The sequence below is a fragment of the Meriones unguiculatus genome (genome assembly GCF_030254825.1).
Source record: "Meriones unguiculatus strain TT.TT164.6M chromosome Y unlocalized genomic scaffold, Bangor_MerUng_6.1 ChrY_unordered_Scaffold_35, whole genome shotgun sequence".
NCBI lineage: Eukaryota > Metazoa > Chordata > Mammalia > Rodentia > Muridae > Meriones > Meriones unguiculatus.
This window is the reverse complement of record NW_026843712.1, coordinates 4,352,879-4,379,548: the sequence shown is the minus strand read 5'-3', so window position 1 is coordinate 4,379,548 and position 26,670 is coordinate 4,352,879. Positions and strand designations below refer to the sequence as shown.

At 40.8% G+C, this 26,670-nt stretch overlaps 1 pseudogene; it reads right to left on the bottom strand.

The window, feature by feature from the left end:
• Positions 1 to 220: 220 nt before the first annotated feature.
• LOC110544513 (activity-dependent neuroprotector homeobox protein 2-like) lies at positions 221 to 3,736 on the bottom strand (annotated as a pseudogene).
• Between the last annotated feature and the right edge of the window lie 22,934 nt (positions 3,737 to 26,670).

Below are 26,670 nucleotides of genomic sequence, written 5' to 3'. Positions count from 1 at the left end.
AAAATTCATTCGCATAATAGGGAAAAAAAACAAAAACAAAAACAAACAAACAAAAAAGCTTAGAAGTAACTGCTAAAAGACACAACTAAATCAATCAGTGCATCTGGGGTAGCATTTACTTCTTAACCTAAGTATTCCTAAGCCCTTGCAAAATCCACATAAGCTGCAGAAACCAACAAAAGAGAGCAAAGGTGGCACCAAAATCAGCACAAACTACTTCCTAGGACTTTTGTGGTTCATTCTCAAAGTTGAGTCTGTGTTGAACATTTTTAAGTTCGGAAATATCAAAACCTAGAAGTATTGAGGGTCTGTGGTCTTCTATTGCCTTCAAGCAAATATATCTTCTTGTTCCAAAAAACAAAGCCACAATAACTTTTTCCATCTTCAAGAATAAAGATAACAATTCAACTTCTTTTCTGCTAGGATATGGTTTCTGTTGGAAATAATCTCTAAGAAAATGGTTTTTTTCCTCAGAGGAGTAGTCTTTGCATTCGGTAGGATCTAATGCTAGGACCTGGAGTAAATCATTACTGGCCTCAAGTTCCTTAGATGCTCTTTCATTCCTTTGTCTCTTCAAAGTCACAGCACTAGTCCCTTCTTCTGGGTCTGATGCTTCATTACCCAGTACACACAAGGACCCTTTCCCATCCCTTTTCTGGTCTTCTGGACCCTGATGGCCATCTGGCCATTTTCTTTTGAAGGGACAGGTAGAATCATTAACCTTTTCCTCACTGGAAAACTGCAGTTCACTGTTCTCCACAAAACTGGATGAACTTGCAGGTCTGAGCTGTCTTTGGGAGCATGTGCACAATGTAACAAATGAAGAGAGATAGCCTCCACAGTCAAGATTCCATGGTAGATCCCACCACAGTGGAAACACCTAAAGGTGGGCGAACTGAGGACTGTACAGGCCTTGGGAATAATATGATGTGCATCCTTCAAGTGTAACATGTAGGCATTGGCTAACATAAATGTTGTCATACAGAGGGGGCAGGTCAGCTCTCCTTTTCTGAGCTGAGTTACTACCTTCACATGAAACCACATCTTAACATACAAGGGCACCAGAGATGTGGAATATGTGCCTGAGAGGATAGCCAGATAGTCAGGTGGACCTCCTTTTCTCCAATCTCCTCTCTTGGCAGAGTAATGATGAAACCAAGGTGAGGGAATAACAGGTTGCCATCAGCATCTAGGCTCAACTGGAAGCCCCTGTTAAGATAATCCAACAACAGCTTCTTCCTCCCCAGGTGTTTAATTTTGCTGTGCTCCAAGAGACCCTGAATGCTGTGGAAAGTACATGGGCAAAACAGGCACCCCAAGCCATGTGTGAGTAAGTGGTATATTATTTCCTCCTCTGAGACTAGGCATGTGCAGGAGAGGCAAGGCATGGGCCTCTCTCTTGTCCACTTCAGAAACGGTGCACACATGGCCAGCTTTACTGGTTCAACTTTCTCACTGGAGTTGAAATCACTTTGTTTGTGAGCCCCTTCCATGTGAGCCTGGTAGACACTGGATGGGAAGTACACATTGCAAACTGGGCAGATTTTCCACTGCATGGCCTGGGTGGCAACCAGATTCATATCCACCTCCAGTGAGGAGACTTGAACAAATATGTTCTGGTCTGCATTGCTTACCAGCCCCGGGGAGGAAGACAAGCTGGCTGGAGCACTGGAAATCGGCATACCCACACTGGGGGGTAGGAATTGGGTGGACACCTAGGATGAAACAGTCATGATGGTAGAGCCTTGAGGAATAGGCAGAGTAACAGGCATGGGGTCCAGCATGTAAAGGGGCTTCCCATTGACCTGTGAGCCTGTTGGAAGCAGCTTCCTGGAAACAGAGCCTGACTGGAGGAACAGGGTGTTCTGTGAAGTGTCAGCTCTTACTAACTGGCTCTCCAGCAGGATAATAGAGCCAACAGACTGACTGAGCTGAAGCATACCGGGCCCAACAGATGGACCTGAGTTAATAGACTGACCAAGAAGAGGAATAGCAGTGCTCACACCATGGTTCACAAGGACATCTGAGACCACCACAGTTTGGGAGGGTAGCAACCCAGATGATACCACTTGACTCGTAGGGAAAACCCTATGAGACATTGTCTGACAAGAGGTAAGAACCTGTGAGGAGACTTTCTGACCTATATGGGGAACTGTGGCCTGGACTGCTTGACCAGTGGGGAGAACTCCAGAAGCTGCACTCTGCAGGAATCACAGAAGCAGAGTTCATCTGACCCTCAGGAAGGCCTGCCAATGAGACCAGCTCACCCACAGAAATTGTTCCTTTTGGCATGGTCTGGAGAACCCCAGGGTTGTTTAAATAGCCAGAAGTCAGAGTACCAGGCCTGACCAGTCCATTTGTGGGCTCCACTGGCCTACTTGTAAGCCCCAATGATCTGACTGCAGGCCCCGCTGGTCGACTTGTAGACCCCATGGGCTGTGTGGGTGGTAAAATCTTAGGCTGGATGGCTTGAATCACTGAGTGATTGCTCATTCCAACAGACTTATTCACAGGCCCAAGTGGCTGGCTCACAGATAGTGCAGGAGGATCTAACAGGCTTATTAGGTGTAGCCTTGCCTGAGAAAAAGTCATTTGATGGAGATGAAAGCCTCAGTGTGTGGTTGGTCTGCCCTACAGGCAGAGGGCTAAAAGCCACATGTGACTGGGCTACACATTTCTGACCTTGTCCAGATTTTCCACAGGCACTAGAATCATTCTTAAAATGTTCTGCCCTGCAATAAGAGAACATTTCCTTAAGACACAACTCTTGGGCATGAGAACCCAGCCTTTCTGCCTCCTTCAACCTCAGCTGGCCATGTCTTTAGCCCTCCATTCCACTCCCCTCCCCCACCTCAGTCACACAATGCCACCCCTGTTTCATTCCTTCCCGGGCTTTTAGTCACATACAGGCCTTGCATCACAGTCTTCCCCTGTGGCTTCACTTCACACCAGAGCCTCCAGCCACAGTCCTTCCCAGGCCTCAGGTCATAACTGGGTCTAGAGACACAGTCCTCCCCTGTCCTCCATCACACACAGGCCTGCCATCACAGGCTTCCACAGTTGTTCCCTATCCTCCCTAGAGCCACCATAGCCCTTTGCAGTCCTCCCCTGGTGCCCTGCCCCTGATCCCACACAGACCTCCTCGTTCCTTCCTGTCCTTCAGTCACACATTGGACGCCACAGTTCTCCACAGTCCTCCCCCTGCCTCAGGTTGCACACAGCCCTGCTCAGGCCTCCCCAAGCCTCCAGTCACAAACAGTGCTCCACAGTCCTCCCCCCTCCTCCATCACACACAGGCCTGCAGTCACAGACCTCCACAGTCCTCCCCAGGCCCTGCTGTCACACACAGCCACTATTGTCCTCTGGTCACACAGTGGCCTGCCATCTCAGCCTTCCCCTGTGGCCTCCAGTCACAGTAGGTCCTCGTCCTTCCCCACCTTCTCCAGTCTCACACCACCCTTCCAGTGCCCGAAACCTCAAGAAATCCCTTACACTGGGAGGCCCTCAGGCCTCTCCTCAGCCTGCTACTTGGCAGGGCTCACCACGCACACCACTTCCTTCAGTGGCTCTAGAAGACAGACCATGAAGATGCCTTCCAAACAGCATATATAGGAAGTGAATTTTCTTCATTTGCATATTCGCACCAGGCTGCCAATGGGATTATTAGTGCTTGAGCGTCCTCCCCGGCCTCACCTTTTCCTGTCCTGCCCACCCTTCTTCCAGGCACTGATGTCATGCTGCCTGTCAGTATTACCTGTCTCCTGTCATATCTCTTCAAGGGTGAAATACAGACCTCATCCACATTCGTGGCTCCACATCCTGAGCCATACTAAGCACCCACTAAATGTCAGTTCAAGACTGAAGGAAGAAGGAAACAAAAGGCTACAACGTTGAGGATTTCTGTTTGACATGGTTCTAGAAGGAGAAGATTGCACCAGTTACTTTGCCCAAGGATTTTCCTTGCTAGTGTAGGAAATGATAGTGTCCCTGAGGACCCAATAGGGCCTGGTTGAGATGGGGGAGGAGCAGCAACATATAACTACTGCTGCTACCCCTTACATAAGAATGTCCTTTATGACAAAGGAGACTCAAAGAGCTCAGACTGAGTGTAGTAATACATGCCTGTGTCCGGACCCACGGGAATTCACTGGGTTTCTAAAATGGGGTCCAGGTATGTTTCCAGGAAAGAATGGGTAGGACAAAGAGAAACAAGGAGGGAGCCTAAGTCTGTTTGTCTGATCAAAACCTCCTTTATTTGAAATTTTTACACAACTATATAAGAGAGGACTGTAAAAGGGGGAAGGCAAATTACTGCTACAGAAGATAGCAAAGGTGTTTTATGGTTTGAGGAACCTCCTGCAAGTTACTTCAAGAATGTTTCCTTAAGATATCTCAAGGATGTTCCAAGACTGATGAGTAGATGTTCTCACATAAATCTATCACCCATGACCTAGGGTCCTAGTGCAGCTGTTGGTAATTTTCCACTAATGGGCATTGGCTCCACTAAATGGCTTTGGCCCAATAATTGACTTTAGCTTTAGTAAATAGCTTTGGATCCCAGCATCTCCTCCCTTTTAAACAATTTAAGAGTCTAGCTTTGACCTCATAAGGTCTTTTGCAGATTGTTGTCCCTGACCAGTGGGGACTCTGTACCCCTTACAGGTACCCAAGATACATAAGGCAAGCATTTATCTGGGTATTATAATGTTCTCATGAGAGCCAAGTACAGGCAGTCAAGACCCTTGAGACTGACACTCAGCAGTTGCCCTGGGCAGCTCATTTAAGCCTCTGTCGGCCAAACCAAGTCTGTGATAAGGAACTTGTAAGGGTTTAGATGCCAGGGAATCAATTTGCTGTTTACACAGCTATGTAAGTCTTTTAATGTCCCATGGGCCAATAGATATGAAGAGAAGGAAACCCCCAATGGGTCCCACAATTGAATGAAGGAGATTGGTGATTAGGGAGACATTGAAAACCAATTATGAAACCAACATTCCTCTTGTTCTCTCTATCTCTTTCTCTCTTCTAAGCATTCCCTAACCTTAGCCATGCTGTGCCTTACAATCCCAGTATAAAGCAGCACTCTTCCCTTCTGGGCAGCACAGCATCCCCCTTGCTGGAAGACAAGCAAGTCTAGTCCTCTTCTATTTGTAGGACAACTTCTATTTGTAGGACAGTGAGAGGAGGGATTTCTCCAATTGGTAATGCCAATCTCCATTCTCTCAACATCCTTCTTAATTTTCAGGTGAAGGTGAGAGTAATGCTTATTGGAGAGAATGAAAGAGGTCATACCTGTCCCAGCTCCAGCAGCTCAGAGTCGAAGGAGCACAGTTAGTGTAACAGCAATTATGGCCTCTATTTTTGTTCTGAGCAATACATGGTCATTAATGGGTTCCTCAAACTGGCAAAAATTTCCCAAGACTAATAAGTTATGTGGGGAATTAATGGGTTAATGCCACAGAATGTCCTAGTATTACTTTTGAGGTGAGGGGTGTTTATATACATGGAGTAAGGCCATCACTGCAATTCCATCAGCTATTGTTGCCTGGGAGGATATAATTGGGAAAGTGGCTTGACTGTGTAATGTTTCCATTACAATGATGTCTGTATCTGAGGAATACAAATTCCTATGCATAACTGAAGGCCAGAAACAGAAGGCAGTGTCAATCTAGACTCAGCTTATTGTGACCATCTGCATTTAGAATGGTCAGAGGAGTAGATTTCCTCAGTGACAGCAATGTCTTCATAAAAGGGAGGGGCTGCTTCATAAAAGCCAACAGGAATCAGTAAGCTTATGAATGTATGAATCAGGGCTAAAAAGTTATGATTAACAAGGTCTAAAATAATACAGCACCTATCAATCCCATCTTCAAATAAGGAGGAGATAGGCTTATCAGCAAAGGAAGGAGTCAGGGAGGCAGGGACAGTTTCTTTAGGCTGGATCTGTGTGGGAAAATCATAGTTCCTGGGTTCTATCTATGTGGGTTGGGAGAGGACAGGATTGGGTCCAATAGCTACAGGTAGAATACCTGATTCTTTCCTTAGGGTGAGGTAAATGATAACTCCTGGACCATTCTTGGCACAGCAGTAGTATAGGTGTAGGACCCAAGTGAGGCCCAAAAGCCAGAGAAGTGATTTTTTTTTTTCCTTTAGAAGTGAAAGATAGATCTAAGATGGGGACCTGGACCTGTTGCCAGCTCCAGCACCATCTTAGCCTGTCACAGGAATTTGTCAAATAATAATGTGATTTTCAGGAGGTAATATCAATCTTAGATGTATTAGTTATCACAATGTAATCATCACTATTAAGGTGTCCCCAGCTTCCTGTGGCAATTACAGCTTAGGATTCATATCCCCAGGAGGTACAGTAAAAGGCTCCAGCACCTCCACTTCCCGTAATCCTCTTATAATATGGGCAGGCATAAATCCCATTTGTATGAACCCATTGCTAACAGGTGAAGAGGGACTCAGGGGCAAGAAAGGACATGTCAGGATACTACTCAGTATCCAAAGTAACTTGTGATTTTGCATAATATACCTCACCAGTTCTTCCAGAAACTTTCTAAGTATAATTATAGGGTTGGTGGACATTGTTCTTTTGCTCCATAATCACCTTCTGGCCTTGCATTATCACTCCCAGGAATATTATCCAAAGTGGTTTCATCTGTACAAAAAAAAACAAGAAAAAAACAAATAGGATATCAGGAGGGCTCGCCTTCCTGGATGTATGGAGTCAATGGTTGTTCTCAGGCTAGTTTATTTTTTCTGCTGTTTAGAGGAGGGCCTTCTATTTGTTTTATTAGCCCTTCTGGCAGCCATCTGGATGCTCCTTCCTTGGTGTCAAACAGGCACACAGATCCTTAACCCCAGATGTGTCTGTACCATTCAGTTTATATGTGAGGGGGCCTTTCCACATGACTGTGACATAATTTTTGTTTCAGGACTCCAAAGGTGATAAGCAGCAGACTTGCCATAGTCATGCAAGCTTATGAAATTAAGAACAAACAGTTCATGATAAAGAATATTTCTTGGGGATGTGTTTAATTTGTAATTGATGGCAAAATTACTGAAAGGTTTTTCCAGAGTAAGCAGGACCATTATCCGTTTTTAAAACCTTAGTTTTGCCCATTACTGAGAGGCATGTTAAAACATGAGCTATAACATTTTTTGAGGCTTCTCCTGTATGTAAACTAGCATAAATGAATCCACTAAAGATAGCTATTGTTACATGAAGATATTTAAGATTGCCAAATTCAGGTAAGTGACTAACATCCATCTGCCACATGTCATTTGGAAAGAGGCCTCTGGGGTTAACTCCCAAATGGGGGTGGGCAAAAGAGTGACACTGGGGGACATTGTTTGACAATTTGGCATGCCTGCTCCATGGTGATTTTAAAAAGCAGTCGAAAAGTATGGGTATTTAAATAATGCAGGGTACAATTTTTTTTATCTGGCCTGCTCAACAGGGTATACTGAAATGGGGAATGCCAAACGTGTGGCAGCATAGGCACATGAATTTCCCAAAGACAGAAGACCTGGAAGGTCTTAATGCTCGAGGAGTTGACCAAGATAAAAGGGTTGACTTCTAGAGTTCATTAACTCCTGGAACTTGACAAAAAGATGAACAACATTTGTAGAAGGTCTAATATAGGGAACCCTTTCAAGAAGTGGAACAGAGTGGCCAATATAGGCAGGCACTGTCAGTATATAGATGAAAAGGGAAATTTACTAAAATATGAAATTTTTTTTGATTTGCATTGTATTTTTCTTTTCTTTTCTTTTCTTTTTTTATCAGTTACATTTTATTAACTCTGTATCCCAGCCCTGTCCCTTTCCCTAAATTCCCTCCCAGTCCCTCCCTACCTCCCTCCCTCCCTCATCTCCAAATTGTCCCTTTCCAAGTCCACTGATGGGGGGACCTCCTCCCTATTCATCTGATCCTGTTTTATCAGGTATCTTCAGGACTGGCTGCAAAGCCCTCCTCTGTGGTTTAACAGGACTGCTCCTCCTTTGTGGGGTGGGGAGGCCAAAGAGCCAGTCATTGAGTTCCTGTTAGAAATAGTCCTTGTTCCTTTCACTTTGGGAAACCAATTGGTTACTGAGCTACCACAGGCTACATCTGAGTGGAGGTTGTAGGTTATATCCATACATGGTCCTTGGTTGAATGTCAGTCTCAGAAAATACCCTGTGCCCAGATATATTTGGTCTATGTGGAGCTTCTATCCTTTCCCCATCAGACTAAATCCCCTTCTTTCTTATAATTCCCTGTACTCTGCCAAAGGTTTGGTCATGAGTCTTTGCTTTGAAAACACTGCTACTTAGAGTCTTTCAGATGCACTCAGTAGACTCCTGTCATTCGTTCAATGCACATCCCATCTGTCTTTCTAAATGAGGATTGATCATCTTACCCCATGTCCACTCAATTGATTAACTTTTTTAGGTGTATAAATTTCATTATATTTACCATATCTTATAGGTCTATATAAGTGAGTATATCCCATGTTTGTCTTTCTCCTTCTGTGATATTTCACTCAGAATGATCTTTTCTAGATCCCACCATTTGCCTGCAAATTTCATGATTTCCTCCTTTTTTTGATTGTTGAGTAGTATTCCACTGTGTAAAAATACCACAATTTCTGTACCCATTCCTCCGTTGATGGACATCTGAGTTGTTTCCAGGTTCTGGCTATTACAAATAAAGCTGCTATGAACATGGTTGAGCAAGTATCCCTTTTGTGTACTTGAACAAACTTTGGGTATATACCTAGCACTGGTATAGCTGGGTCTTGAGGAAGCACTATTCCTAATTGTCTGAGAAAGTGCCAGATTGCTTTGCAGAGTGGTTGTACCAGTTTACATTCCCACCAGCATTGGAGGAGCGTTCCCCTTTCTCTACAACCTCTCCAGCATGTGTTGGCGCTTGAGTTTTTCATCTTGGCCATTCTGATGGGTATAAGGTGATATCTCAGGGTTGTTTTGATTTGTATTTCCCTGATTGCTAATGACGATGAGCATTTCTTTAAGTGTTTCTCTGCCATTTGATATTCCTCTGTCAAGAATTCTCTGTTTAGCTATGTCCCCCATTTTTTAATTGGATTATTTGGTTTGCTGCTTTTCAGCTTCCTTTGTTCTTTGTATATACTAGATATTAGTCCTCTGTCAGATAAAGGGTTAGTGAAGCTTCTTTCTCAATCTGTAGGCAGTCGTTTTGTTTTGATGACTGTATCCTTTGCTTTACAGAAACTTTTCAGTTTCATGAAGTCCCATTTATTGATTGTTGCTCTTAGAGCCTGTGCTGTTGGGGTTCTGTTCAGGAAGTTGTCTCCTGTGCCAATGAGTTCTAGGCTGTTATCCACTTTTTTTTTTTTTCCAATTGATTTAGGGTATCTGGTTTTATGTTGAGGTCCTTGATCCACTTTGACTTTAGTTTTGTGCAGGGTGATAAATATGGATCTATTTTCATTTTTCTACATGTAGACATCCAGTTGGTCCAGCACCATTTGTTGAAGATGCTGTCTTTTTTCCATTGAATGGATTTGGCTTCTTTGTCAAATATCCAGTATTCATAGGTGTGTGGGTTTATTTCTGGGTCTTCTATGCAGTTCCATTGATCCTCCTTTCTGTTTCTATGCCAATACCATGCAGTTTTTATTACTGTTGCCCTGTAGTACAGCTTGAGATCAGGAATGGAGATACCTCCAGATGATCTGTTGTCCTACAGAATCGTTTTGGAGAGTCTGGGTTTTGTGTTTCTCCATATGAAGCTGAGAATCTTTTTTTCAATGTCTGTAAAGAATTGAGTTGGTATTTTGATGGGAATTGCATTGAATCTGTAGATTGCTTTTGGCAGTTTTCACAATGTTAATCCTACCAATCCATGAGCATGGGAGATCTTTCCATCTTCTGAGATCTTCTTTGATTTCTTTCTTTAGAGACTTGAAGTTTTTCTCAAACAGGTCTTTCACTTGCTTGGTAAGAGTCACACCAATGTACTTTATGTTATTAGTGGCTGCTGTGAAGGGTGTTGTTTCCCTAATTTCTTTTTCAGCCTTTTATAGGAGGGATTCTGATTTTTTTGAGTTGATTTTGTATTCTGCCACTTTGCTGAAGGTGTTTATCAGCTGAAGGAGTTCTCTGAATTTTTGGGGTCGCTCATGTATACTATCATATCATCTGCAAATAGTGACACTTTGACCTCTTCCTTTACGATTTGTATCCCCTTGCTTTCCTTTAGTTTTCTTATTGCTCTGGCTAGGACTTCAAGTACTATTTTGAAGAGATATGGGGACAATGGGCAGCCTTCTCTTGTCCCTTATTTCAGTGGGATTGATTTAATTTTCACTCCATTGAGTTTGATGTTAGCTATAGGCTTGCTATATATTGCCTTTACTATCTTTAGATATATGCCTTGTATCCCTGATCTCTCCAAGACTTTAAACATGAATGGGTGTTTCACTTTATGAAATGCTTTTTCGGCATCTAAGGAGATGATCATGTGGTTTTCCTCCTTCAGTTTGTTTATGTAGTGGATTACTTTCATGGATTTCTGTATGTTGAACCACCCTTGCATGCCTGGGATGAAGCCTAGTTGGTCATGGTCGATGATATCTTTGATATGTTCTTGGATTCGGTTTGCAAGTATTTTATTGAGTATTTTTGCATCAATGTTCATAAGAGAGATAGGGCTGAAGTTCTTTTTTTTGTTGGGTCTTTGTGTGGTTTAGGTATCAAGGTGACTGTGGCTTCATAGAATGAGTTTGGGTAGTGTTCCTTCTGTTTCTATTTTGTGGAATATTTTGCTTGAGGAGAATTGGAGTTAGCACTTCTTTGAAGGTCTTGTAGAATTCTGTCCAGGGCTTTTTTTGAAGGGGAGACTGTTAATGACTGCTTCGATTTCCTTGGGAGATATAGGGCTATTCAGTCTTTCTATCTTATCTTGACTTAATTTTGGTAGATGGAATCTTTCAAGAAAATTATCCATTTCATTTAGATTTTCAAATTTTCTGGCATATAGTCTTTTGTAGTATGATCTAATAATTGTTTGGATTTCCTCAGTGTCTGTGGTTATGTCCCCATTTTCATTTCTGATTTTGCTGTTCTGAATAGTTTATCTCTGCTTTTTAGTTAGTTTGGCTAAGGGTTTGTCTCTCTTGTTGATTTTCTCAAAGAACCAGCTTTTTGTTTCATTGATTCTTGGGATAGTTTTATTTGTTTCTAATTGATTGTTTTCAGCCCTTAGTTGGATTATTTCCAGCCATCTGCTCCTCTTGGTTGTATCTACTTCTTTTTTTTCTAGGTTTTTCAGTTGGGCCATTAAGTTGTTTGTATGTGATGTTATGAATTTCTTCTTGCAGGCACTTAGTGCTATAAATTTTCCTCTGAGCACTGCTTTCAATGTGTCCCATAAATTTGGTTATGTTGTGACTTCCTTTTCATTGAATTCAAGGAAGTCTTTAATTTCTTTCTTTATTTCTTCCTTAACCCAGCTGTCATTGAGTAGTAAGTTGTTCAGTGTCCATGTGTGTGTCGGCTTTTTGTTGTTTCTGTTGTTGTTGATGTCTAGCTTTAGTCCATGATGGTCAGATAGTATAAAAGGGATTGTTTCAATCCTTTTGTATCTGTTGAGGCTTTCTTTGTGACCCACTTTATGGTCTATTTTGGAAAAGGTTCCATGTGGTGCTGAAAAGAAGGTGTACTCTTTTGAGTTTGGGTGAAATGATCTGTAGACGTCTATTAGGTCCATTTGATTTAGGGATTCTGTGAGTGCTTTTATTTCCCTATTTGGTGTCTGTCTAGTGGATCTGTCCCTTGGTGAGAGTGGAGTGTTGAAGTCTCCCACTCTTAAGGTATTAGGATCAATGTATGATTTAAGCTTTAATAATGTTTCATTTACAAATGTCAGTGCTCTTGTATTTGGGGCATAGATATTCAAGATTGTGATGTCCTCTTGGTGGATGTTTCCTTTGATGAGAACATAGTGGCCCTCCTTATGTTTTTTGATTAACTTCGGTTGAAAGCCTGTTTTATTAGATATTATGATGGCTACTCCAGCTTGTTTTCTGGAACCATTTGCTTGCAAAACTTTTTTCCAGCCCTTTACTCTGAGGTAGTGTTTATCTTTGTTGCATAGGTGTATTTCTTGGATGCAACCAAATGTTGGATCCTGTTTCCTTAACCATTCTTTTAGCCTGTGTCTTTTTATTGGTGAGTTGAGTCCATTGGTATTGATAGATGATAGTGACCAATACATGTTAGTTCCTTTTGTAATGGAGTCGGTGATCTAACCCTGTTTCATTGCTTGTTTTCTTTTCATTTTTGTTGGCATATTATCTGTATGCCCTGTTTTCTTGGGTGAATTTGTTTTCATTGGATTGGAGTTTTCCTTCTAGTATCTACTGTAGGGTTGGTTTGCTGTGTAGATATTGTGTAAATTTAGTTTTGTCATGGAATATTTTGTTTTCTCCATCTATGTTGATTGAAAGCTTTGCAGGGTATAATAGTCTGGGTTGACATTTGTGATCTTTTAGATTCTCCATTATACTTGCCCAGGCCCTTCTGGTTTTCATAGTTTCTAATGAGAAGTCCGGTGTGATTCTTATAGGTCTACCTTTATTTGTTACTTGGCCTTTTTCCCTTGCTGCTTTTAATATCTTTTCTTTGTTCTGTAGATTTAGTGTTTTGACTATGATGTGACGTGATGTGTTTCTTTTTTGGTCTAGTCTGTTTGGAGTTCTGTAGGCCTCTTGTATATTTATGGACATCTCTTTCTTTAAGTTGGGAAAATTTTCTTCTATGATTTTCTTGAAAATATTTTCTGGACCTTGGAGCCTGGAGACTTCTTTTTCATGAATTCCTATTATTCTTAGATTTTGTCATTTCATAGCATCCTTGATTTCTTAGATATTTTGTGATTGGAACTTTTCTGATTTTACTTTTTCTTTGAGAGAAGTATCCATTTGTGCAAGTCTGTGTTCAGCTCCAGAGATTCTCTCTTCCATCTCTTGTATTCTGTTGGTGATGCTTACTTTTGTGGTTCCTGATCTTTTCTCCAAGTTCTCCAGCTCAAGGGTTTTCTCATTTTGTGTTTTCTTTATTGATTCTACTTCTGTTTTCATGCCTTGCACCATTTCTTTCATGTGTTTGAATTTGGATTCCTGTCTCTCTACGATAGCCTCTATTTCTTTTTCATTTCCTTTTTATATGCCACTAATTTTTATTCTACTTGTGTATCTATTTGTTTATCTATAATTGATAATAAGGATATTGTCTATTTCTTCTTTCTTTGCCTCCAATTGACTGGCCATCTCTTGGAAAGACTTGTTTATTTCCGACTTATGAGCCTCAAATAATTGGGCAAGCATGCCTTTAAAATCATTTTCCTGTGCTTCTGCTGAATTGGAGTATCCATTGATTTTGGGGTTTGCTGGTGAAGTCATGATGTCCTGATTTATTTTGGAAGTGTTCTTTCGCCTACCCCTGACCATTGGCTTATCTGAAACCTTCCCTGTTTGTTTTTGGATTCTGCAGATCAGACTGGTGCTGTCTCTCTCTGGTTGTTGGACATTCTTCAGGAAGCTGAGAATTCTCAGCATGTGCTGAGGACTAGCTGTACCTGGGGGAGGAAAGTATGCAGGCACAAACGGGGCAAATGAAAGCCTCTGTGTGCACGTGCTTGTGGGTGTCTGTTTGTATGTGTGTGTGTGTGCATGTGTGTGTGTGTGTGTGTGTGTGTGTGTGTGTGTGTGTAACTACATCTTGAGGAACAGTGTGGCCAATATAGGCATGCACTGTCTGTATATAGATGAAAAGGGAAATTTACTAAAATCTGAAAAAATTTAACTCCTGCAAAATGCTCTATAAGTGGTGCTGATTTAAAAGGAGATTGAAGAGAATTAATTTTTTCATTAATAGTATAGGCAGGGACCCCATTATAGGAGCCATCTGTAAACACTAAATGTGCCTCTGATAATATTTGAGGGGAAGTAATTTTGGAAAAGATGGGAGTGTGGGTTTTAATAATTGAAGTAACTCATTAGTAGGATAATGGTTATCAATTATCCCAGAAAAGGAAGAACAGACAATGGGCCAAATATTGGTAGTTTGCATCAGCCATTCTCACTGACCTTTAGAATAGGGCAGTATTATTTTATCATGAACTTTGCCAAAAAATTGACAGCTTTGTCTGTGTCTCACAAGGATGAGTTCTGCAACCAAAGGAGTATTAGGGGCAAGAACCTTAGTGGGAGAGGTGGAGAGATGAGTCCACAACAGGGGATTATGTTGCCAAAACACTCAGTGTGCTTATGGGATGAGGTACACATGACAAAGAGAAGGGGTTCTTCAGCTGAAATAATTTATTTTTATTTTTTTTATTAGTTACATTTTATTAACTCTGTATCCCAGCCCTGTCCCAATCCCTCATTCCCTCCCAGTCCCTTCCTCCCTCCCTCATCTCCACCGTGCCCCTTTCCAAGACCACTGATAGGGGGACCTCCTCCCCATTCATCTGATCCTGTTTTATCAGGTATCTTCAGGACTGGCTGCAAAGCCCTCCTCTGTGGCCTAACAGGACTGCTCCTCCCTTCGGGGGTGGGGAGACCAAAGAGCCAGTCATTGAGTTCCTGTTAGAAATAGTCCCTGTTTCCCTCACTTTGGGAAACCAATTGGTTACTGAGCTACCACAGGCTACATCTGAGTGGAGGTTGTAGGTTATATCCATACATGGTCCTTGGTTGAATGTCAGTCTCAGAAAAGACCCTGTGCCCATATATATTTGGTCCTTGTGGAGCTCCTATCCTTTCCCCATCAGACTAACTCCCCTTCTTTCTTATGATTCCCTGTACTCTGCCAAAGGTTTGGTCATGAGTCTTTGCTTTGAAAACACTGCTAGTTAGAGTCTTTCAGATGCACTCAGTAGACTCCTGTCATAAGTTCAATGCACATCCCATCTGTCTTTCTAAATGAGGATTGACCATCTTACCCTATGTCTGCTCAATTGATTATCTTTTTTAGGTATATAGATTTCATTATGTTTATCATATCTTATAGGTCTATATAAGTGAGTATATCCCATGTTTGTCTTTCTCCTTCTGGGATATTTCACTCAGAATGATCTTTTCTAGATCCCACCATTTGCCTGCAAATTTCATGATTTCCTCCTTTTTGATTGCTGAGTAGTATTCCATTGTATAAAAATACCACAATTTCTGTACCCATTCCACCATTGATGGACATCTGGGTTGTTTCCAGGTTCTGGCTATTACAAATAGAGCTGCTATAAACATGGTTGAACAAGTGTCCTTTTTGTGTACTTGAACAAACTTTGGGTATATACCTAGCAGTGGTATAGCTGGGTCTGGAGGAAGCACTATTCCTATTTGTCTTAGAAAGCGCCAGATAGCTTTCCAGAGTGGTTGTACCAGTTTACATTCCCACGAGCAGTGGAGGAGGGTTCCCCTTTCTCCACAACCTCTCCAGCATGTGTTATCGCTTGAGTTTTTTATCTTGGCCATTCTGATGGGTGTAAGGTGATATCTCAGGGTCGTTTTGATTTGCATTACCCTGATGGCTAATGAGGATGAGCATTTCTTTAAGTGTTTTTCTGCCATTCGATATTCCTCTGTTGAGAATTCTCTGTTTAGCTCTGTTCCCCATTTTTTAATTGGATTACTTGGATTGCTGCTTTTCAGCTTCTTTAGTTCTTTGTATATACTGGATATTAGTCCTCTGTCAGATAAAGGGTTAGTGAAGATTCTTTCCCAATCAGTAGGCAGTCATTTTGTTTTGATGACGGTATCCTTTGCTTTACAGAAACTTTTCAGTTTCATGAAGTCCCATTTATTGATTGTTGCTCTTAGAGCCTGTGCTGTTGGTGTTCTGTTCAGGAAGTTGTCTCCTGTGCCAATGAGTTCTAGGCTGTTATTCACTTTTTTTTTTCCAATTGATTTAGGGTATCTGGTTTTATGTTGAGGTCCTTGATCCACTTTGACTTTAGTTTTGTGCAGGGTGATAAATATGGATCTATTTTCATTTTTCTGCATGTAGACATCCAGTTGGTCCAGCACCATTTGTTGAAGATGCTGTCTTTTTTCCATTGAATGGAATTGGCTTCTTTGTCGAATATCGAGTATTCATAGGTGTGTGGATTTATGTCTGGGTCTTCTATGCGGTTCCCTTGATCCTCCTTTCTGTTTCTATGCCAATACCATGCAGTTTTTATTACTGTTGCCCTGTAGTACAGCTTGAGATCAGGAATGGAGATACCTCCAGATGATCTGTTGTCCTACAGAATCGTTTTGGAGAGTCTGGGTTTTTTGTTTCTCCATATGAAGCTGAGAATCTTTTTTTCAAGGTCTGTAAAGAATTGAGTTGGTATTTTGATGGGAATTGCATTGAATCTGTAGATTGCTTTTGGCAGGATGGCCATTTTCACAATGTTAATCCTACCAATCCATGAGCACGGGAGATCTTTCCATCTTCTGATATCTTCTTCGATTTCTTTCTTCAGAGACTTGAAGTTTTTCTCAAACAGGTCTTTCACTTGCTTGGTTAGAGTCACACCAAGGTACTTTATGTTATTAGTGGCTATTGTGAAGGGTGTTGTTTCCCTAATTTCTTTCTCATCCTTTTTGTCTTTGGTATATAGGAGGGCTTCTGATTTTTTTGAGTTGATTTTGTATCCTGCCACTTTGCTGAGGGTGTTTATCAGTTGAAGGTGTTCTCTGGTTGAACTTTTGGGGTCGCTCATCTATACTATCATATCATCTGCAAATAGTGACACTTTGACCTCTTCCTTTCCGATTTGTATCCCCTTGATTTCCTTTAGTTGTCTTATTGCTCTGGGTAGGACTTCAAGTACTATGTTGAAGAGATATGGGGACAATGGACAGCCTTGTCTTGTCCCTGATTTCAGTGGGATTGATTTAAGTTTCTCTCCATTGAGTTTGATGTTGGCTATAGGCTTGCTATATATTGCCTTTACTATGTTTAGGTATGTGCCTTGTATCCCTGATCTCTCCAAGACTTTAAACATGAATGGGTGTTGGACTTTGTCAAATGCTTTTTCGGCGTCTAAGGAGATGATCATGTGGTTTTCCTCCTTCAGTTTGTTTATGTAGTGGATTACATTGATGGATTTCTGTATGTTGAACCACCCTTGCATGCCTGGTATGAAGCCTACTTGGTCATGGTGGATGATATCTTTGATGTGTTCTTGGATTCGGTTTGCAAGTATTTTATTGAGTATTTTTGCGTCAATGTTCATAAGAGAGATAGGCCTAAAGTTCTCTTTTTTTGTTGGGTCTTTGTGTGCTTTAGGTATTAAGGTGACTGTGGCTTCATAGAATGAGTTTGGTAGTGTTCCTTCTGTTTCTATTTTGTGGAATAGCTTGAGGAGAATTGGAGTTAGCACTTCTTTGAAGGTCTTGTAGAATTCTGCGCTGAAGCCATCTTGTCCAAGGCTTTTTTTGGAGGGGAGACTGTTAATGACTGCTTCGATTTCCTTGGGAGATATAGGGCCATTCAGTCTTTCTTCCTGATCTTGACTTAGTTTTGGTAGATGGAATCTTTCAAGAAAATTATGCATTTCATTTAGATTCTCAAATTTTGTGGCATATAGGCTTTTGTAGTATGACCTAATAATTGTTTTGATTTCCTCAATGTCTGTGGTTATGTCCCCATTTTCATTTCTGATTTTGCTGATCTGGATAGTTTCTCTCTGCTTTTTAGTTAGTTTGGCTAAGGGTTTGTCTATCTTGTTGATTTTCTCAAAGAACCAGCTTTTTGTTTCATTGATTCTTTGGATAGTTTTATTTCTTTCTAGTTGATTGATTTCAGCCCTTAGTTGGATTATTTCCAGCCATCTGCTCCTCTTGGGTGTATCCGCTTCTTTTTTTTCTAGGGTTTTCAGTTGGGCCATTAAGTTGTTTGTATGTGATGTTACGAATTTCTTCTTGCAGGCACTTAGTCCTATAAATTTTCCTCTGAGCACTGCTTTCAATGTGTCCCATAAATTTGGGTATGTTGTGCCTTCCTTTGCATTGAATTCTAGGAAGTCTTTAATTTCTTTCTTTATTTCATCCTTAACCCAGCTGTCATTGAGTAGTAAGTTGTTCAGTTTCCATGTGTGTGTCGGCTTTTTGTTGTTTCTGTTGTTGTTGAGGTCGAGCTTTAGTCCATGGTGGTCAGATAGTATACAAGGGATTATTTCAATCCTTTTGTATCTGTTGAGGCTTTCTTTGTGGCCCACTATATGGTCTATTTTGGAAAAGGTTCCATGCGGTGCTGAAAAGAAGGTGTACTCTTTTGAGTTTGGGTGAAATGATCTGTAGACGTCTATTAGGTCCATTTGATTTAGGGATTCTGTGAGTGCTTTTATTTCCCTATTTGGTGTCTGTCTAGTGGATCTGTCCCTTGGTGAGAGTGGAGTGTTGAGTCTCCCACTCTTAAGGTATTAGGATCAATGTATGATTTAAGCTTTAATAATGTTTCATTTACGAATGTCAGTGCTCTTGTATTTGGGGCATAGATATTCAAGATTGTGATGTCCTCTTGGTGGATTTTTCCTTTGATGAGAACATAGTGGCCCTCCTTATCTTTTTTTTATTAACTTGGGTTGAAAGTCTATTTTATTAGATATTAGGATGGCTACTCCAGCTTGTTTTCTGGAACCGTTTGCTTGAAAAACATTTTTCCAACCCTTTACTCTGAGGTAGTGTTTGTCTTTGTTGCATAGGTGTGTTTCTTGGATGCAACAGAATGTTGGATCCTGTTTCCTTAACCATTCTGTTAGCCTGTGTCTTTTTATTGGTGAGTTGAGTCCATTGATATTGATAGATAATAGTGACCAATACATGTTAGTTCCTTTTGTAATGGAGTCGATGATCTAACCCTGTTTCATTGCTTGTTTTCTTTTTATTTTTGTTGGGACATTATCTGTATGCCCTGTTTTCTTGGGTGAATTTGTTTTCATTGGATTGGAGTTTTTCTTCTAGTATCTTCTGTAGGGATGGTTTGCTGTGTAGATATTGTGTAAATTTAGTTTTGTCATGGAATATTTTGTTTTCTCCATCTATGTTGATTGAGAGCTTTGCAGGGTATAGTAGTCTGGGTTGACATTTGTGATCTCTTAGAGTCTCCATGATACTTGCCCAGGCCCTTCTGGCTTTCATAGTTTCTGATGAGAAGTCCGGTGTGATTCTGATAGGTCTACCTTCTTATGTTACTTGGCCTTTTTCCCTTGCTGCTTTTAATATCTTTTCTTTGTTCTGTAGATTTAGTGTTTTGACTATGATGTGACGTGATGTGTTTCTTTTCTGGTCTAGTCTATTTGGAGTTCTGTAGGCCTCTTGTATATTTATGGACATCTCTTTCTTTAAGTTGGGAAAATTTTCTTCTATGATTTTCTTGAAAATATTTTCTGGACCTTGGAGTATAGAGTCTTCCTTTTCGTGAATTCCTATTATTCTTAGATTTTGTCTTTTCATAGCATCCTTGATTTCTTGGATATTTTGTGATTGGAACTTTTCTGATTTTACTTTTTCTTTGAGAGAAGTATCCATTTCTGCAACTGTGTCTTCAGTGAAACTTTTTGATAAGAATGAAGCCACAGTGAGCCATCAGGTACAACTAAAAGGATATACTCCATATAACATACTTGAAAAATAGAAGGGTAAAATTTTCTAAAAGGATGAATAATTTGGGCTACACACTTTTGATAGAGAGTGGGACTATTAGCCATGCCTTGGGGCAAAACTTTCCATTGCAAGCAAGGCCTAGGCCCTTTGAAGTTTGTTACTGGCAGGCTTAAAGAAAAGCACTTTTACCCTGGGGATGCAGGGGGATGGTAAAAAAGCAGTCTTTAAGATCCATAACTGTCTTATAAAAGTCAGCACGGATGTCTACAGGGATAGGCAGTCCTGGTTTTAAAGCACCCATGATAAGCATAGTTTCATTAATTTCTCTTAGGTTTTGAACTAACCTCCATTTGTCAGACTTTTTCTTAAAAACAAAAAATAGGTTTGTTCCAAGGAGAAGTGGTAGGTTCAATGTGACCAGTGGCAACCTGTTCCTATACTAATGCCATACATGCTGATAACTTTTCTGAGGCTAAAGGCCATTGGTCAACGCAAACAGCTTCATCAGATTTCAAAGTGATATTGTGTGCATGGAGCTGAGGGATGCCAAGAATCATTAGGCTAAATTTGTCATACCTAATCCTGCATGGTTTTGTTTTGAGTTACCTGGATAAGTTGTTTTATTCCCTGTGAATGTTTTCATAAGCCTTGTCTGGGAAGAAAGGTCTGTTTTATTTTTAGCATTTGTTCGGTAAAATTTCATTTGGACTACACATAATGACATTTAACTAGGAAAGAATATCCAAACACCAGAGATTAACTTTTCAGCTATGCACACACTTTATTATCTTCCTCATCTGTCCATGTGAGGAGTTTAGAACTTTGCTGGGGATTGGACTTTCATCTCTAGACCCTGAGGTGGGTTAAGGAAGCTGAAAGGGGCCAGGAGGGAGGCCTTTTGTGTGTGTGTGTGTGTGTGTGTGTGTGTGTGTAATTATGGTGGCATCAAACCTTTTTGCATCCAATTTTAAATTGAGGAAGGGTAGATCATTCGTAATACTCTGAATCCAGTAAGCATGGAAAGAACCAAAATTATTGCTGCCTCTGGATTTGGCCTTGCATTCCTTGGCAAAAGGTCATGGTTGTTTGCCATTAAAGCAAGCTTTAGGGAGGGTACCCTGAGTTAGTCCATGGAATGCAGCTCCAACATCTATGCCAATAGAATGAGCTGAGCTGATGCCTGTACAATATTTGATCTAAACAGAAATGTCGTTGGCTTCACGGCATGGTCATAAGGCAGCTTCGCAGGGAGCGTTAGTATTTTGGAAAGCCAGAGGTTTTATGAATTCACTCTTATTTTCATGTAAGCCCAGAATCCATTCTGAAATGTCAGTAAGATGGCTGATGAAATTACTATAGGGCTCCAATGGTCCTTGCTGGATTTTAGCTAGGGCGTTTGTTAGGGCTTCCTTAGGGGAAAGCAGTTCCCAAGCCTTGAGTCCTGCAGTTTGTATTTGATAAAGAAGACCAGGAGGATACTTGACTTGTTGCTTATTGGTGTCATAGGGGTTATTAGCTCATAATTTTTGCAAGGTCCAGTGTTTGAATCTCTCCCAAGCCTCTGCGTTACACGATTTGGTTTCTTTGCAAAATTCATTAAAATCTGACTTGTAGAGGACAAAATCACCCCCTGATAATACAGCAGGAAGCAAAAATTACCCATCATTGGGTGTCAGCCACTTTTCACTCAGAGTTTCATTCATGGACAGTGTGAAGAGAACAATTGGGCCATATTGTAAAACTGCATTTTTTTTTATTTCTTTTATATATCTCAGCCCAATGTGGCAATACTGTTGTTCATATATTCCATCCCACTACACAGCTGAGGTGGCCGAAAATCTGCAGGGGCCCCTTCACTGGAGGTAAGATTCTTCTCCTCATCCTCTCCTTCAACTACAGGGCCTGAGGTGGACTGGACCTCTTTGGCAGGGGGTAGGGCAGGAGCCTGTGCTCTGATAGTAGTTACAGAAAAATTCTGCAGGGTAGTAGGAACCTTGTTCTTTGTCTTGGCAGAGAGAAAGGCAGCTTCAGTTAGGGGTTGGGTCAATTCAAGATCCAATTCCCTCAGTTCTTCTTTTTTTTATTTTTGTATTTCTTTTAATTAATTACACTTTATTCACTTTATATCCACTCATAAGCCCCTCTCTTCACCCCTCCCTATCTTACCCTCTCACCGCCTTCTTCGCATATGACCCTCCCCAAGTCAACAGAGAGGGAATTCACTCCTCTCTATCCTTCTGATCTTAGTGTATCAGAAGACCTCATCAGGAGTGACTGCATTGTCATCTTTTGAGGCCTCGTAAGACTTCTCTCCTCTCAGTGGGAAGTGTTCTAAGAGTAGGCCAATCAGATTATGTAAAAGGCAGTCCCTCTTCCCATGACTATGTAACCCACTTGGACACAAACCTGCCAGGAGCTACATCTATGCAGGAGTTCTATGGTATCTCCATGCAGGTACTTGATTGGAGTATGAGTCTCTGGGAAGACCCCTGTGTTCAAATATCTGGTTCTGTTACTCTCCCCTTGGAGTTATTGTCCTCCCACATCTTACTATTTACCACTTCGTACATAAGATTCCATGAACACTGCCAAAAGTTTGGCCATAAATCTCAGCATCAGCTCTGATAGTCTGTAGAGGAGAGCCTTTCAGAGGTCCTTTGTGACTGCTTTCTAGTTTGTTTCCTGTTTTCTTCTTCTTCTGATGTTTTTCCTCTTTGCTTTTTGGGGTGGGGAGTTAGCATTTTAGTCGGGGTTTTCTCTTGTGTAGTTTCATTAGATGTACAGATTTTAAAAGGTTCTTCCTATATTACATGTCTGAATGCATGAGTATAGATTGTGTGTGTCTTTCTGCTTCTGGAACAGCTCACTAGGGATGATTCCAGATCCCACCATTTACCTGCAAGTTTCATGATTTCCTTATTTTTCATTGCTCAGTAATACTCCATTGTGGAGTTGTAGCACACATTCTGCATCCATTCCTCATTTGAGGGGCAACTGGTCTGTTTCCAGCTTCTGGCTATTACAATGAAAGCTGTTAAAAACATAGTTGAGCAAAAGTCCTTATGTGTAATTGAGCCTCTTTTGGATATATGCCTAGGAGTAGTATGGCTGGATCTTGAGGAAGTGCTATTCCTAGTTGTCTGAGAAAAAGACAGATTCATTACCATAGTGGTTGATCAAGTTTATATTCCAATCAGCAGTGGAGGATGGTTCCCCTTTCTCCACAACCTCTCCAGCATGTGTTGTCACTTGAGTTTTTTATCCTGGCAATTCTGATAAGTGTAATGTGAAATCTCAGGGTCTTCTTGATTTGCATTTCCCTTATGGCTAATGACATTGACCATTTCTCTAAGTGTTTCTCTGACATTCTATATTCCTCTCCAGAGAATTCTCTGTTGAGCTCTGTTCCCCAGTTTTCAATTGGATTATATGGTTTGCTTCTTTTCAGCTTCTTTATTTCTTCATATATACTGTATATTAGCGCTCTGTCAGAAAAAAAGGTTTATGAAGATTCTCTTCAAATCTGTAGGCAGTCATTTTGTTTTGATGACAGTGCCCTTTGATTTACAAAAGCTTTGCAGTTTCATGACATCCACTTTATTGATTGTTGTTCTTAGAGCCTATGCTGTTTATGTTCTGTTCAGGAAGTTCAAATCTCTATATGCCGCAAAATTTGAAAATCTAAATGAAATGGATAATTTTCTTGATTGATTTCACTTACCCAAAACTGAAGCAAGACCAGGTAAATCAATTAAATAGTTTTATATCCCCCAAGGAAATAGAAGTTCTCATTGAAATTCTCCCATCCCAAAGAAGGCCAGGGCCAAATGTTATCTGCACAGAATTCTACTAGAATTTCAAAGAAGACCTAACTCCAGTTCTCTACAAGATATTCTACAAAACAGAAACAGAAGGAGCACTACCAAACTCATTCTATGAAGCCACAGTCACTTCAGAACTTAAACCTGTCAAAGACCCAACAAAGAAAGAGAATTTCAGGCCAATCTCCCTTATGAACATTGATGTGAAAATACTCAACAAAATACTTGCAAACTGAATAAAAGATCACACCAAATATATCATCCACTATGACACTCAAATATAAGTCAGTGGACTAAGTTCATGATTGTTCTTTTCTTAGCCCCTGGACTGTACTGCTCCCTCATGAACTCTTCTATCAACAGGGATCATGCCTCCATGGTTAGGATCATTATGTAGTGGTATGCGGGCTGTGTGCTGCATAAAGGCACTTGGTCAAAGGGTGAGTGGAGGTGAAGTCCACCCTCAGTACTTGGCTTGCTTTGTACCCATCAGGAGTTAAAAACTTGAAAAGTAGAGGGAGCTTTTTCAAACTACAGGCCTACATAAATGTGTATTTTGTTGTGACATGAATATTAAGCCTTCAAGTTCTAGCAGACCATCTCTTCACAGCTCTCCTATCTGTGATGCTTATGGAACCTGAAGTTTCCCAACCCACCCAGCTTCACCTATGTTTTACTGTTAAGGAACTTGTAGGTCAGGCTTTTAGGTTGTATCATAACTACAATTTCTATTACTATGATGAAACACCATAATCAAAGAGCCACTTGGGGAGGAAAAGGCTTATTTGTCATAAGCTTCAATATCCCTGTTCATCTAATCAAAGGAAGTGATAACAGGAACTCTGAAAGAGAGTGAGAACCTGAACAAACACAGGAGCTGTTGCAGAGGCCATGGAGGGTTACTGCTTTCTGTCTTGCTTCATGTGGCTTGCTCAGTCTGCTACCTTATAGAACCAAGAGCCACCAGCCCAGGGATGGCACAAACACACATGGACTGAGCCCTGCCCCATCCATTACTAAATTAGAAAATGCCCCAAAGGCAGTACTACAACCTGATCTTATGGAGGCATTTCCTTCATTGAGAGGAGGCACCTCCTCACATGACTTTAGCTTGTAGAGTTGAGATAAAATAGCTACCCCTGTTAGGAAAAGGTTTATTCATGGCACAGGACCACTTTATCAGCCACTTCTATGGATGCCCAAATGGTACATATGAGCAAATGAGGACCTGTATGTGGATGGAAACTAATAGCACATCATAGTCCCATGCTTCTGCAGCTGCATGGTCTGCCCACAAGGAAAGAGGGAAGTTTCTTCCTTTAGCAGAAAAACATCTTTCCTCACTCTGAGAGGATATAATAATGTAGGGTAGGGATACTGAAGCTGTTTTTTTAGCTGACGAGAGTCTTTGTAATGGGAGAAATTCTGGGTCCAATTAAAAGTTCATAGGGCAATGGAAGAGTCTTGAATTGATGGGCTGCATTCATTCATGCAATTGCTGTCTGTCTGCTTCCCTCCTCTAAGCCCTCACAAGAATGTGTTTTTCTGTGTAACAGCCATGGGATGTCCTGGAACTCACTTTGTAAACTAGGCTGACCATGTCTCCTGAGTATGGGAATAAGGTATGTGCCACCACTGATGACTGCTGTCTGCATTCTTGAAGGGACTTGGAAAATAGAGAGTTACAAGATCATTTGGTAATAGCATAAATCCATGTGGTTTTTCTGGGAAGGTTGATATATATATAAACTGCGTCAATTAGAGAAAGTGGGCAAAGAGTTCATTTAGGATGACCATGACTAGTCCCATTGCCAGGGTTGTTGCAACAAAATGAACTAGAAGTAGCAGCAGTGGACTACAGATCATCAAGAGAAGGGATCAAGAGAAAATAGAGCACTATTGTAAAGAAGTATATCCAGCCTGGAGTGAAAGGGATAAGGGTCTCCTTTAGCCACATTCTTCACAGCATCTACAAGGTCACTTGCAGATGTATCAGGAACAAATGGAGCTGTTGTGAGGTAAGAGATATTGGGAGAGATTATATGGAACATCTGAGTACAGGCTGAATTTCAGTAAGTAAAATATTTAAAAGATAGAAGAATAATATTAGTATGAGTCTAGTAAGGATGAGAAAGTGATCCAGGGGAGAAAGTTTCCAAAAGCTCAGAAATGTTTCTGCCTTCCTCTAATCTAGGTGCTGGGAAAAAATCTGTACAGAAACCAGAAAGCAAATATTAAATTTCCAGGTCCACCGATCTCTATCACTATTCGACTCTGCCTTTGTAATACAAAATTGACCTCCGACACCATGTAAAATAAATTTCTAAGACTGTGTTCCAAAAACACTTTATTTTTATTTTTTGGCAGTGGTGAAACCAATTTTAATTCACAGCAGACACTCTGAAGAAAGATAAAAAACAGTAACAACAAAAAAGCCAGACAAGGTCTCAGAACAGACCAGAGTTTACCAAGAGTCAGAACAGATTCAAAACTGCCTAAATGCATATTACAGAAACTACATGCTAATGTTACAGTTTAAAAAAAAAATCCATATAGCAGCTGAGCTTTGGTGGCACAGGCTTGTAATGCCAGGACTCTCGAGTCTGAAGTGGATCTCTGAGTGGAAGGCCAGCCTGGTCTACAAAGTGTGTTCCAGAACTAGCCAAGGCTATACTGAAAAGCCCAGTCTCTGAAAAAAAAAAGAATGAAAGAAAGAAAAGAAAAATCTATCTAGCAACACTGTACTGCTTCCTAGAGCACCATATTTTAGGTGCTTTACATGAAGGAAACAAGTTGCTCCTTTACACATCAAAAGGTCATCATTCCAATGGAGGTAATTCAATCTCCTGGTAAAAGAAATTCCCTCAGGAAGAAGTGGCTCATTCTGAACCATTGTAATGAAATAAATGTAACAGTTAATTCTTTGTACTAGGAGCCTAACACAGGATAGTTGAGTCAACCATTAAAATTCCCAACTGCTAATTCTTATTCCAAGATGGAAAAAGAAAAACCAAACATAATTTGTTTGAAGAGTATTTTAAAAGAAAAGAGAGATATATAAAACATTAATGTTTTCTATCATCTACGATAAAACAGGTACTTAGGAATATTATTGTTGTCTTCATCATTTTACAATATTTGCAAATGTTATAATCCCTCCCTTATCTCAAGTCAAACTTTTGTTTATTCAAAAGATGTTATTCCTGTTCTAGAAA